The following is a 13,897-nucleotide window of genomic DNA, read 5'->3' as shown; positions in this document are numbered from 1 at the left end:
AAATCCAACATATGATCCGACATGAGGTCCCTGAGCCATACAAGAGAACCCCTCCTGTCCCGAGAAGGAAACCTGGCTCCTGGGAACGGGGTCTAACCCTCAGGTAGGAGAACCCTGCATGGCTGCCGACCCACCACCACATTCAATGGTCTCCCTGGACATCAAGCAGCATTGTGACTCGTTAGACTGAGAACATTCTTCAATTTAGATCACTTGGAAATTGGAACCAGAACCAGGGGATCAAGCCTGCCATATTCCTCGGCTGCAATGGTAATGCAAGGAAGGCTTCACAGGCCTCCATTCAGAGAGCTCTGCTATCGAATCTTTCCATGTGGGGGATCCTGGAGCCCTCTAAGCGGACTTCCCTTGTCCCGCAGTAGGACACCTTGATGTTTGGAGCAGCTCACAAGGTCCTGCTTGGGAAAACTTCCAAGAATTCTTGAGACCACCCCACAATCCGTTGACCATCATGGATACAAAGTCCAGCGTGAGCAGACATCTGACCCTCGCCCATACTCAGGTGTTGGAGATCTCGAAACAACCACTGCACGTTGGAATGGCCATGTGCTCGGCACTGAGTTTATCCGTGGCTTGTGTTTTCAGACTTCTGTCCTCACAGTCCTCGCCTGCAAGCCCTCCATATTGGGAATTCTGGAGCCATAACGCAACCTTCTGCCTGCACACCAGAAAGAAGAAGTGTCCTATGGGTCTTTGCAGAAACCCACATAAGGATCCTCCTGCACGGCCCTCAATGGCACCCCAATATAATAGGCTGAACTCTACAGAAATGTGCTGTCTGACACAGCCCGATACCGACCTCCCGTCAGCCACACAGATAGTGGGCCCCATATCCTGAAGATGGGTCCAGCCTTGGCCTGAGGCCATCATATCGAACCATTCTGGGTACTTAGGTGCCCGTCCAAAACCTAGCTCAAATTCATGCCCATAGGGGACCCTGAAACACAAAAGAGTAATCTTCCTTTCCCATGGCCAGAAAACTGAATGTTGCGATGGCTGTCCAACCCTCAGAGTGAGAGCCACGTTCATGGCCCATGAGACCACACCCACACAGGATGGGCAGCTAGACACAAATAGGCATTGCGACCCTCAGAATGAAACCCCTTTCCAAAGAGCCCACTTGGGAGCTGGACCAAGGTCCCACAGAGAGGGCCTGTCATGCCCCTTGGCCCAAAACCGAAGCCTTGTTTGGGTTGTCTAGGTGTCTGGACCCAGAACCCATCTCCAGAATCCCTGTTTGGACCCCTGAGATGGAATACAACGTTTTTCTCTTCCCCAGAAAGACATAAAACTCTTGGGTGCCAAGCAGAATTCCCAGAAGGGAAGAATATCTCATGGACTCATGAGATCACCCCTCCATTTTGTGGCCATCCTTGACACACAATCCAGACAGAAAAGCCTGTGCTCCTACCTACCAGTCATCTGAATTTCAAATCCTGAGGAGCTTCCCTCAGGGTCTGCAGATCGGGACTGCCACCACCTCGCTCCTAACTAGTACCCGAGTTTGTGTTTGAAGTCTTTGGTCCCAAAGTCCTGACCCACATGCCCTCCAGGATGGGGCCTCAGGAACCACACAACATTACTTGGCCTACTCTCCCTAGGAAACTCTGCCCATCTCAGTTTCCCAAAACATCCAGATTAGGAGAAAACTGCAAGGCCCCTGAGTCCACCCCAATTTCACAGGCCGCTCTGGAAAAAATGCACAGCCTGACACAGCCTCATCACTTACCTCCAGGAGGACACACAGGTCAATGGCACTGAGTCTGAAGATTGAACGTGCCATGCCCCTACAACCTCATCAGAACACTATCTTAGGTTTTGAGGCCTCTCTCCCCAGAGGCCTGTTCTGGAAATTCAACATATATTCCAACCTGTGGTCCATGAGCCATACAAGAGAACACTTCCTGTCCCGAGAAGGAAACCTGGATCCTGGGTACTGGGTCTAATCCTCAGGATAGAGAATCCTGCATGGCCCGAGAGCCACCACTGCATTCTAAGGTCTCTCTGGACATGAAACAGCATTGGGACCCATTAGACTGAGAACTTCCGTCAACACAGATCACTTGGAACTTGGACTCAGTGTCATTGGATCAAGCCTGCCCTGTTCCTCAGCTGCAATGGTAATGCGAGACAGGCTTCCCAGGTCTCCATTCAGAGAGCTCTGCTATCGAATCATCATTATGGGGGACCCTGCAGCCCTCTAAGTGGATTCCTGTCCCCCATTAGGACACCTTGATATTTGGAGTAGCTCACAAGCTCCAGTTTGGAAAAAAACTCCAAGAATTCCTGAGGCTACCCCACCATTCGTTGGCCATCATGGATACAAACTCCAGCATAAGCAGATATTTGACCCTCGCCCAGGTGCTGGAGATCTCGAAACAACTGCTGTACATTGGAATGGACATGTGCTCATCACTGAGCTTAACCGTAGCTTGTGTTTTCAGATTTCTGTCCTCACACTCCTCGCCTGCAAGCCCTCCATCTTGGGTATTCTGGAGCCATAATGCAGCCATCTGCCTGCTCACCAGATAGAAGAAGTATCCTCAGGGTCTGAGCAGAAACCCCACATGAGGATCCAGTTGCACAGCTCTCAATGGAACCCCAGTATCATAGGCCACCCTCTGAAAGAATTCTCTGTCTGACACAGCTCGAGCCCAACCTCCTGTCAGCCACCCAGACAGCAGGCCCCATTTCCTGCAGGTGGGTCCTGCCTTGGCCCAAGGACCTCATCTCGAAGCAACCTGGGTATTCAGGTACCTGTCGAAGAACTTAGCTCAAATTCCTTCCCATTGGGGACCCTGAAGCACGAAAAAGTACACCTCCTTCCCCATGGCAGGAAAACTGAATGTTGAGATGGCTGTCCAACCCTCAGAGTAGGAGCGAAGTGTTTGGCCCGTGATCCCATGCCTACTTAGCATGGACATCTGGGCACAAACAGATATTGTGACCCTCAGACTGAGACCCATTTCCAACAAGCCCCCTCGGGAGCTGTACCAGGAGAATATAGAGCGGGCCTGCCATGCCCCTAGGCCTCAATCCTAAGCCTTGTTGGGGTGATCCAGGCACCGAGACCCAGAACCCATCTCTGGAATGCCTGATTGTATGGTACCTCTGACACGGAAAACCGCGCTCCCCCCACCCCCAGAAAGACACCAAACTTTTGGGTGATGGGCAGAATTCCCAGAGAGGTAGAATCTCACATGGACCCATGAAGCCACCTCTTCATTTCGTGGCCATCTTAGACAAACAAATCAGACAGAAAAGCCTGTTCTCCTGCCTCCCAGTCATCCAAATTTCAAATCCCGAGGAGCTGCCCTCAGGGTCTGCAGATCAGGTCTGCCATCACCTCGCCCCTAACGCTTACCCGAGTTTGTGTCTGAAGACTTTGAACCCAAAGTCCTGACCCATATGCCCTCCAGGATTGGGCCTCCAGGACGAGACCACATCACTGGGCTGGCTCTCCCAAGGAATCTCAGCCCGTCTCACTTTCCCAAACCTACCAGATTAGGAGAAACCTGCAAGGCCCCTGAGCCCACCCCAATTTCATAGGCCACTCTCGAAAAAATGCGAAGTCTGACATAGCTTCAGAACATACCTCCAGGAAGACAAACAGGTCAAAGGGAAGGGATGAATGGCCTAAGACCATGGATGGACCAATGTGCTAGGTGTGCGGCCAGCTGTTGCTGTGTCTGTCAGAAGATCTGGGCTCAGGCTATGTAGGACAGAGCATTAGTGCTTAGGGTAGCCTATGCAATTGGGGTGTTTCTGAGGGCCAAGCAGTTTGATCCTCATTTGGGGTTTCTGGGCAACGTTATAGACAATGTTTTTCGTCTGGGGGACAGGCAGAGTGCTTCGTTGTGGCCCCAAATTCCCAATCGGGAGGGCTTGTGGGCCAGGAGTGTGAGAACAGAAGTCTGAAAACAAAAGCTAGGGTGAGGTTTGGGCCCAAGGGCACGGCAGGTCCACTCTGCAGATGCTGAAACGAAATCTCCTGCATCTGAAATCAGGGTGAGGATCACACATTGGCTAAGGTTGGAGTTTGTGTCCATGATGGCCCCTTCATGAAGAAGGGGCCTCATGAGGCCAAGGAGGTTTACCCATGCTGAGTTTGTGAGTTGCTCCAAACCACAAGGTTTCCTTCTGAGGGACAGTCAAGTCCTGTTTGATGGCTCCAGGACATCCCATACGGAAGGACTAGAGAGCAGGGTTTGAAGGATGGATGCCTGTACAGCATGCCTCGCATTTCCATTGGCTATTAGACACAAGACCTGTTTGATCTGCTGGCTCTGGGGCAAGCTACCCAGGGGCCTGAGTTGAAATGGACTCTCCTGAGGATGTGAGATAATGTGGGTTTGTGTCCATGGAGACTTTGGAATATGCTGGTGGTTCAGGGGCCCTGCAGAATTTGCCTACCTGAAGGGTTTGATACAGCTCCAATTAGAAAGCTCCCCATGTTTCTCCCCTATTTCTCCCGGAAGACCTACACTATTGGTATGGTCTAGGGGTCTTCGGAGATTTCTCCTAATTTGTAGGATTGTGGACAATGGAATGGGCAGAATTCCTGTGGAGTGGGCAGGCACAGTCCTGATGTGTGGCTCCAGGGGCCCCAGCCTGGAGGTTGTGTGGTCACGGACTGTGGGGACAGAAGTCTGAAAACACAAACTCCACTTAGGTTTGGGGATGTAGGTATGGCAGGCCCAATCTACAGACTGAGGAGTATTCTTCAGGATATGAAGAAAGAACAAGTGTGAGGCACTTGCTCAGGCTTTTGTCTCTGCATTTTGTGTCAACAATGGCTGTGGAATGTTGGGGAGGCCTCATGGGCCATGGGAGAGTCTTCCTCTCCTTGGATTTGGCCTAATTACAATTGTTGTGGGTCAATCTGTGGGATTGGAGGAGTCCTTTCAGTTTTGTTACCTCAGGTGTCCCACCGAAAGAGGGATTCCAGAATGTAGCCCTGGGGAGGGGCAACTGGACAACCAGAAATCTGGTTAAAAATTGGGGCCTAGGGTCATGGCAAGCCCAATATGCCTTCTAATGGTCCAGCCACTGAGAGGTCTTCTTTGAGGACAGAACTCACGCTGAGGGTCAAAATGCATATATATACCTTCGTGGTGCTCAAGCCTAGGCGGGGACTCATGGTGTCTGCTCTTTTCTCCTACACTGAAGTTTGGACAACATTCCAACCACATATATTCTTGCCATGGGGAAGTAGCAGTTCTGATTTCTGCATCTCATTCAACTCTGGGCAGTGATTGGCGATAAGGGGTAGGTTTTGAAGTCTGAAGACAGAGGTTGGGAAGAGATGACGACCTAAGGCCATGGCGGTCCGATGTGCTCAGTGTGGAGCCAGCTCTCTGGGTGTTGGTCAGGAGTTTCAGGCTCAGGCTGAGTCAGACAGGGCATTAGTGCCCAGGGTAGATTGTATAATTGGGGTACAGTTGAGTGCCGTGCAGGTTGATCCTCATTTGGCTTTTCTGGGTAGCCCAAAAGGCAACGTTTTTCTTCTGGAGGGCAGGCAGAGTGCTGCATTGTGCCTCCAGAATTCCCAAACTGGATGCCTTGTGGGCGAGCAGTGTGAGGACGGAAGTCTGAGACACATGTTAGGCACAGGTTTTGGGGAGAGGGCACCTCAGGCACCCTGTGCAGATGTGAATCGGGATTTCGTGCATCTGAAGTCAGGGCAAGGTTCAGACCTAGACTCCGGTTCGAGGTTCTGTCCATTATGGCCCCTTCATGAAGGGGGCTGCATCTCGAGGTCATGGAGGTTTACCCACGATGGGAGTTGTGAGATGCTCCAAACCGCAAGGATTCCTTCTGATCGACAATTGATACCTGTTGGATCGCTCCAGGACGTCCCATACAGAGCGACGCCAGAGCAGGGATCTAAGGGTGGATGCCTGGGCAGTCTGCCTTGCATTCCAATTGTCTCCTAGCGAATAGACAGGTTTGATATGCTGGCTCTGGGGGAGCAACTGAGGGGGCTGAGTTGAAATGGACTCTCCTGTGGATGGGTTCTAATGTGGGATTGTGTCCATGGAGACCTTGGAATGGGGTGGTGGCACACGGGCCCTGAAGGCTTCTCTTCACTGGAGTTTTTGAGACATCTCCAAAGGAAAGTTACCCATGTGGAGACGAGATTTGTTCTGATTGGTGCCTCAGGAAACACCCATATACTGATATTGGAAACCAGGCCTCTGAGGAGAGATACATGGAAGCCAAAGCAATGGATCCGAATAGGGCCTAGGGGACTATCCGGTTCAATCTTCATCCTTGGGGACATCCATCAATGGTACGAATGGAGGTAGATGTTCAGCTAGTGTCAGACCGCCCTTGTTTGTCTCAGGCGCCCTACACTATTGGGATGGCCTCCGGGAATTTGGAGGTCTCTCCTAATTTCTACGATTGTGGACAATGGAATGGGCAGAATTCCTGTGAAGTGGGCAGGCACAGTATTGAGGTGTGGCTCCAGGGGCCCTAGCCTGGAAGGTGTGTGGGCCAGGACTGTGGGGACAGAATTCTGAAAACACAAACTTGGCCTAGGTTTGGGGACGTAGGTATGGCAGGCCCGATCTACAGACCGTGAGGAAAACTCTTTGGGATATGAAGAAAGAGTGAGTGTGAGGTGCTTGCTCAGGCTTTTGTCTCTGGATTTTGTGTCAAAGATGGCCGTGGAATGTTGGGGAGGCCTCATGGGCCATGGACGAGTCTCCTTCTCTGTGGATTTGGCCTGATCCCAATTGTTGTGGGTCAATCTGTGGGATGGGAGGAGTCCTTTCAATTTTGTTAACTCAGGTGTCCCACCAAAAGAGGGATTTCAAGGCAGAGCCCTGGGGAGGGGCGAATGGACAACCCGAACTATGATTAAAAATTGGGGACTAGGGGCATGGCAAGCCCAATATGCTGTCTCTAGGTGCAGACACTGAGAGGCCTTACTTGAGAACTGGGCTCATGCTGAGGGTCACATGCGTGTTTGTGAACAACGTGGCCCTCAAGCATTGGCGGGGATTCATGGGCCACACTGGTTTCAACTACACTGAACGTTGGACAACATGCCAACCACAAGGTTTCTATCATGGGGAAGAAGTTCTGATTTCTGCATCATGTTCAACCCTGGGCAGTGATTGGTGATAAGGTCTAGATTCTGAAGCCTGAAAACTGAGTTTGGGAAGCTATGATGACCTAAGGCCATGGCTGGTCCGAAGTGCTCAGTGTGGAGCCAGCTGGCTGGGTGTGGGTCAGGAGGTTCAGGCTCAGGCTGTGTCAGAAAGTGCATTAGTGCCCAGGGCAGCCTGTATAATTGGGGTAGAGTCAAGTGGCAAGCAGGTTGATCCTCATTTGGGGTTGCTGGGTATCCCCAGAGAGCAATGTTTTTCTTCTGGAGGGCAGGAAGAGTGCTGCATTATAGTTCTGGAATTGCCAAACTGGAGGGCTTGTAGGCCAGGAGTGTGAGGACAGAAGTCTGAGAACACAAGCTAGGCTTAGGTTTCTGGGCGAGGGCACGGCAGGCACACTCTGCAGAGCTGAATTGAGATCTCGTGCATCTCAAATCAGGGTAAGGATCAGAGGATCACTCAGCTTGGAGTTTTTGTCCCTGATGGCGCCTTCATGAAGGAGGGTGGTATCACAAGGCCATGGAAATTTTCCACGATGGGAGTTGTGAGATGCTCCAAACCACAAAGATTCTTCTGCGGGACCATTGAGACCTGTTGGCTGGCTCCACGACTTCCCATATGGAACGATTCTGAGCAGCGTTCTAAGGATGGATGGCTGGGCAGCCCGCCTCTCATTCCAATTGTCTCCTAGTGACAAGACAGGTTAGATCTGCTGGATCTGGGGGAGCAACCGAGGGGAGTGAGTTGAAATGGACTCTCTTGTGGATTGGTCCTCATGTGGGTTTCTGTCCATGAAGACCTTGGAATGAGGCGCTGGCACTGGAGCCCTGAAGGGTTCTCCTAACCAGAGATTTTGACATAGCTCCAAAGTGCAGTTCTCCATGTGGAGACAAGATTTGTTCTGAGGGGTGCCTCAGGAAACATCCATATGCTGGTATTGGAATCCAGGCCTCTGAGAAGAGATGCCTGGAAACAAAAGCAATGGATCAGATTAGGGTCTAGGGGCCTGTTCGTTCCAATTTACCTCTGGGGACATCTGTATACTGGTCTAAGTGCAGGCAGGTAGGTGCTCTGATGGGCTCAGATTGCCCCTGTTGTTCTGGGCAGCCACCACTATTAGGATGGCCTCGGGAACCTTGGAGGTTTATCCTATTTGTAGGGTTGTGATCAATGTAATGGACAGACTTCCCTTGGAGAGGGCAGGTACAGTTCTCAGGTTTGGCTCCAGGGGCCTGATACTGTAGGATGTGTGGGCCAGGGCTGTGGGGACAGTTGTCTGAATACACAAACTCCGCTAGGTTTTGGGTCATAGGTATGGCAGGACTGATCTACAGACTATGAGGAGAACTCTGGAATATGAAGAAAGGGCGAGTGTGAGGTGCTTGCTCATCCTTTTGCTTCTGGATTTTGGGTCAGCGATGGCTGTGGAATGACAGGGAGGCCTCATGGGCCATTGACAAGTCTCCCTCTCTGTGGATTTGGCCCTATCCCAATTGTTTTGGGTCAATCTGTGGGATGGGAGGAGTCCTTTCAGTTTTGTTACCTCAGGTTTCCCACCAAAAGAAGGATTCCAGAGCAGAGCTCTGAGGAGGGGCGACTGGACAGCCAGAAATCTGGTTAAAAATTGGGGCCTAAGGGCATGGCAAGCCCACTATGACATCTAATGGTCCAGCCTCTGAGAGGACTTACTAGAGGACGGGACTCACGCTGAGGGTCACAATGCATGTTTATGTCCTCACAGCACTCAAGCATGGGCAGGCCCGCATGGTGATTGCTGTTTACTCCTACACAGAAGGTTGGACAACATGCTAAACACAAGGTTTCTTTCCATGCGTAAGGAGGAGTTCTGATATCTGCATCACATTCACCCCTTGGCAGGGTATGGAGTTAAGGTCTGAATTCTGAAGCCTGAATAGCTAGGTTGGGAAAAGATGATGAGCTAAGGCCATGGCGGTTCTGATGTGCTCAGTGTGCAGTCAGCTGTCTCGGTGTTGGTCAGGAGGTCCAGGTTCAGGCTGTGTCATAAAGTGTATTAGTGCCCAGGTTAGACGATATAATTTGGGTACAGCAGAGTGCTGTGAATGTCTATCCTCATTCGGGGTGTCTGTTAAGCTCCATAGGGCAACATTTTTCTTCTAGAGGGCAGGCAGAGTGCTGCATTATAGCTCTGGAATTGCCAAGCTTGAGGGCTTGTGGGCCAGGAGTGTGAGGACAGAAGTCTGAGAACACAAGCTAGGCTTAGTTTCTGGGCGAGGGCAGGGCAGGCACACTCTGTAGAGCTGAATGGAGATGTAGTGCATCTGAAATCAGGGTGAGGTTCAGAGGATTGCTAAGCTTGGAGTATCTGTCCCTGAGGGCCCCTTCATGAAGGGGGTATCATGAGGCCATGGAGGTTTTCCCACAATGGGAGTTGTGAGATGCTCCAAACCGCAGATTCTTCTGTGGGACCATTGAGACCTGTTAGTTGGCTCCAGGACTTCCCATATGGAATGATTCTGAGCAGCATTCTAAGGATAGATGGCTGGGCAGCCCGCCTTTCATTCCAATTGTTTTCTAGTGACAAGACAGGTCTGCTGGATCTGGGGGAGCAACCGAGGGGGCTGAGTTGAAATGGACTCTCCTGTGGATTGGTTCTCATGTGGGTTTCTGTCCATGGAGACCTTGGAATGAGGCGCTGGCACTGGGGCCCTGATGGATTCTCCAAAACAGAGGTTTTGACACAGCTCCAATGTGCAGTTCTCCATGTGGAGACAAGATTTGTTCTGACGGGTGCCTCAAGAAACAGCCATATGCTGGTATTGGAATCCAGGTCTCTGAGAAGAGATGCCTGGAAACCAAAGCAATGGATCTGATTAGGGCCTAGGGGCCCGTTCATTCCAATTTACCTCTTGGAATATCTGTCTATGGGTCTGAGTGTAGGTAGGTGCTCAATGGGCCCAGATTGCCCCTATTTGTCCTGGGCAGAGCCAACACTATCGGTATGGCCTCAGGTACTTTGGAGGATTATCCTATTTGTTTATCCTATTTGTAGGGTTGTGTGGAATGGGCAGAATTCAATTGGAGAGGGCAGGTACAGTCCCCAGGTTTGGCTCCAGGGGCCTGATACTGTAGGGTGTGTGGGCCAGGGCTATGGGGACAGAATTCTGAAAACACAAACTCGGCTTAGTTTTTGGGTCATAAGTATGGCAGGACTGATCTACAGTCCTGAGGAGAACTCTTCGGGATATGAAGAAAGGGCGAGTGTGAGGCGCTTGCTCAGGCTTTTGTCTCTGCATATTGTATCACCCATGGCCGTGGAATGTCCGGGTGGCATTATGGGCAAAGGACGAGTCTTTCTCTCGGGATTTGGCCCGATCCCAAGAGTTTGGGGTATTCTGTGGGATGGGAGGAGTCCGTTTTGTTTTTTTACCTCAGGTGTTCCACCAAGAGAGGGACTCCTGAGCAGAGCCCTGGGGTGGGGTGACTGGACAACCAGATATCTGGTTAAAAATTGGGGCCTAGGGCCATGGCAAGCTCATTATGACGTCTAATGGTCCAGCCACTGAGAGGACTTACTAGAGGACAGGACTCATGCTGAAGTTCACAATGATTGTGCCCTCACTGCACTCAAGCATGGGCGGGGCCTCATGGTGAATGCTGGTTTCTCGTACACTGAACGTTGGACAACATGCCAACCATAAGGTTTCTTGCTATGGGTAAGGAGGAGTTCTGATTTCTGCATCACGTTCCCCCCTTGGCAGGGTTTGGAGTTAAGGTCTGAGTTCTGAAGTCTGAAATACTAGGTTGGGAAGAGATGGTGAGCTAAGACCATGGCGGGTCCGATGTGCTCAGTGGGCAGTCAGCTGTCTGGGTGTTGGTCAGGAGGTCCGAGCTCAGGCTGTGTCAGACAGTGTATTAGTGCCCAGGTTAGACTATATAATTTCGGTACAGTAGAGTGCCGTGTAGGTCTATCCTTATTTGGGGTGTCTGGGAAGCTCCATAGGGCAACATTTTTCATGTGGATGGCAGGCAGTGTGCTGCATTGTGCGTCCAGATTGCCAAACTTGAGGGCTTGGGGGCCAGGAGTGTGAGGATAGAAGTCTGAGAACACAAGCTAGACATAGGTTTCAGGGTGAGGGCAAATCCAGCACACTCTGCAGAGCTGAATCGAGATCTTGTGCCTCTGAAGTCAGGGCGAGGAAAAGATGTTGGCTCAGGTTGGAGTTCCTGTCCATGATTTCCCCTTCATTAAGGGGGGCGGGGCGGGAATCACAAAGCCATCATGGTTGTCCCACGTTGGGAGTTGTGAGATGCTCCAAAACACAAGGATTCCTTCTGGAGGACATTTGATATCTGTTGGATGGCTCCAGGATGTCCCATGCAGAACGACACCAGAGCAGCGTTCTAAGGTGTGTGACTGGGCAGCCCACCTCGCATTCCAATTGTTTCCTAGCGACAAGAGAGGTTCGATTTGCTTGCTCTAGGGGAGCAACCAAGGGGGCTGAGTTGAAATGGACTCTCTTGCGGATGGCTCCTAATGTAGGTTTGTGTCCATGGAGACCTTGGAATGGGGCAGTGACACTGGGGTGCTGAAGGATTCTCCTAACTGGGGATTTTGAGTCAGCTACAAAGAGCAAGTTTCCCATGTGGAGACAAGAATTGTTCTAATTGGTGCCTCAGGAAACCCCCATATGCTGGTATTGGAAACCAGGCCTCTGAGGAGAGATACCTGGAAACCACAGCAATGGATCTGATTAGGGCCTAGGGGTCTGCCCAGTTCAATCTTCTTCTCTGGGGACATCCATCTATGGTATGAGTGGAGTTAGATGCTCATCTGGTGTCAGGCCACCCCTGTTTGTCTGGGTGGCCTACACTATTGGGATGGCCTTGGTGATTTTGGAGGTTTCTACTAATTTGTATTATTGTGAACAATGGGATGGGCAGAATTCCCGTGGAGTGGGCAGGCACAGGCCTGATGTGTGACTCCAGGGGCCCCAGCCTGGAGGATGTGTGGTCCAGGACTGTGGGGACAGAAGTCTGAAAACACAAACTCGGCTTAGGTTTGGGGACATAGGTATGGCAGGCCCGATCTACAGACCGTGAGGAGAACTCTTCAGGATATGAACAAATGGCGAGTGTAAGTCGCTTGCTAAGTCTTTTTTCTCTGGATTTTGTGTCAACGATGGCCGTGGAATGTTGGGGAGGCCTCATGGGCTATGGACAAGTCTTCCTCTCTGTGGATTTGTCAAATTCCCATTTGTTTTGGGTGAATCTGTAGGATGGGAGGAGTCCTTTCTGTTTTGTTACCTCAGGTGTCCCACCAAAAGAGGGATTCCAGAGCATAGCCCTGGTGAGTTGCGACTGGACAACCCGACCTGTGGTTAAAGATTTGGGCCTAGGGGATGACACGTCCAATATGCCATCTCCTGGTCCAGCCACTGAAAGGCCTTACTTGAGTACAGGCCTCACACTGAGGGTCCCAATGCATGTTTGTGCCCTCGCAGCATTCAAGTATGGGCGGGTCCTCATGGGCCACGCTGGTTTCTCCTACACTGAATGGTGGACAACATGCCAACCTCAAGGTTTCTTGCCATGGGAAAGGATGAGTTCTGATTTCTGCATCACGTTCACCGCTGGACCTTGATTGGAGTTAAGGTCTAGGTTCTGATGCCTGAAGGCTAAGTTGGGAAGAGATGATGACCTAAGTCCTTGTCGTGTCCAATGTGCTCAGTGTGTGGTCATCTGTCTATGTGTCGGTTGGGAGTGTCGGGCTCAGGCTGTGTCAGACAGGGCACTAGTGCCCAACGTAGGCTGTATAAATGGGGTGCAGTCAAGTGGTGTGCAGGATAATAATCATTTGGGGTTTCTGGGTGCCCCATAGGGCAACGTTTTTCTTCTGGAGGGCAGAGTGCTGCACTGTTGCTCTGGAGTTCCCAAACTGGAGTGATTGTGGGCCAGGAGTGTGAGGATGGAAGTCTGAGAACACATGAGAGACTTAGGTTTCGGGGCAAGGGCATGGCAGGCACACTCTGCAGAACTGAATTGAGATCCCGTGCATCTGAAGCCAGGGTGAGGGTCAGATGTTTCTGTCCATGATGGCCCCTCCATGAAGGGGGGGAGAGCATCACAAGGCCATGGAATTTTTCCCAAGATGGGACTTGTGAGATGCTCCAAACTGCAAGGATTCCTTCTGATCGACAATTGAGACCTGTTGGAATGCTCCAGGACGTCCCATACGGAATGACTCCAGAGCACGGTTCTAAGGATGTATGCCTGGGCAGCCCACCTCACATTCCAGTTGTTCCCAGCGACAAGACAGGTTTGGTCTCCTGGCTTTGTGGGAGCAACTGAGGGTCTGAGTTGAAATGGACTCTCCTGAGGATGGGTTCTAATTTGTGTTTGTGTCCATGAGGACCTTGGAATGGGGCGGTGGCACCGGGTTCCTGAAGGATTCTCCTAGCCAGAGGTTTTGACACAGCTCCAATGCACAAGTTTCCCATGTGAAGACTAGATTTGTTCTGATGGGTGCCTCAGGAAACCCCCATATGCCAGTATTGGAAACCTGTCCTCTGATTAGGGATGCCTGGAAACCAAAGCGATGGATCTGATTATCGCCTAGGGGCCTGTCCGGTTTAATCTTCTTCTCTGGGAACTTCTGTGTACATGTCTGAGTGGAGGTAGTTGCTCAGTATGTGTCAGATCGCCTCTGTTTGTCCTGGGTGGCCTACACTATTGGGATGGCCTTGTGAACTTTGGAGGTCTCTCCTAATATGTAGGGTTGTGGC

Source organism: Neovison vison, chromosome 3 (assembly GCF_020171115.1).
Source record: "Neovison vison isolate M4711 chromosome 3, ASM_NN_V1, whole genome shotgun sequence".
Lineage (NCBI taxonomy): Eukaryota > Metazoa > Chordata > Mammalia > Carnivora > Mustelidae > Neogale > Neogale vison.
Note: the sequence above shows the minus strand (reverse complement) of the source record.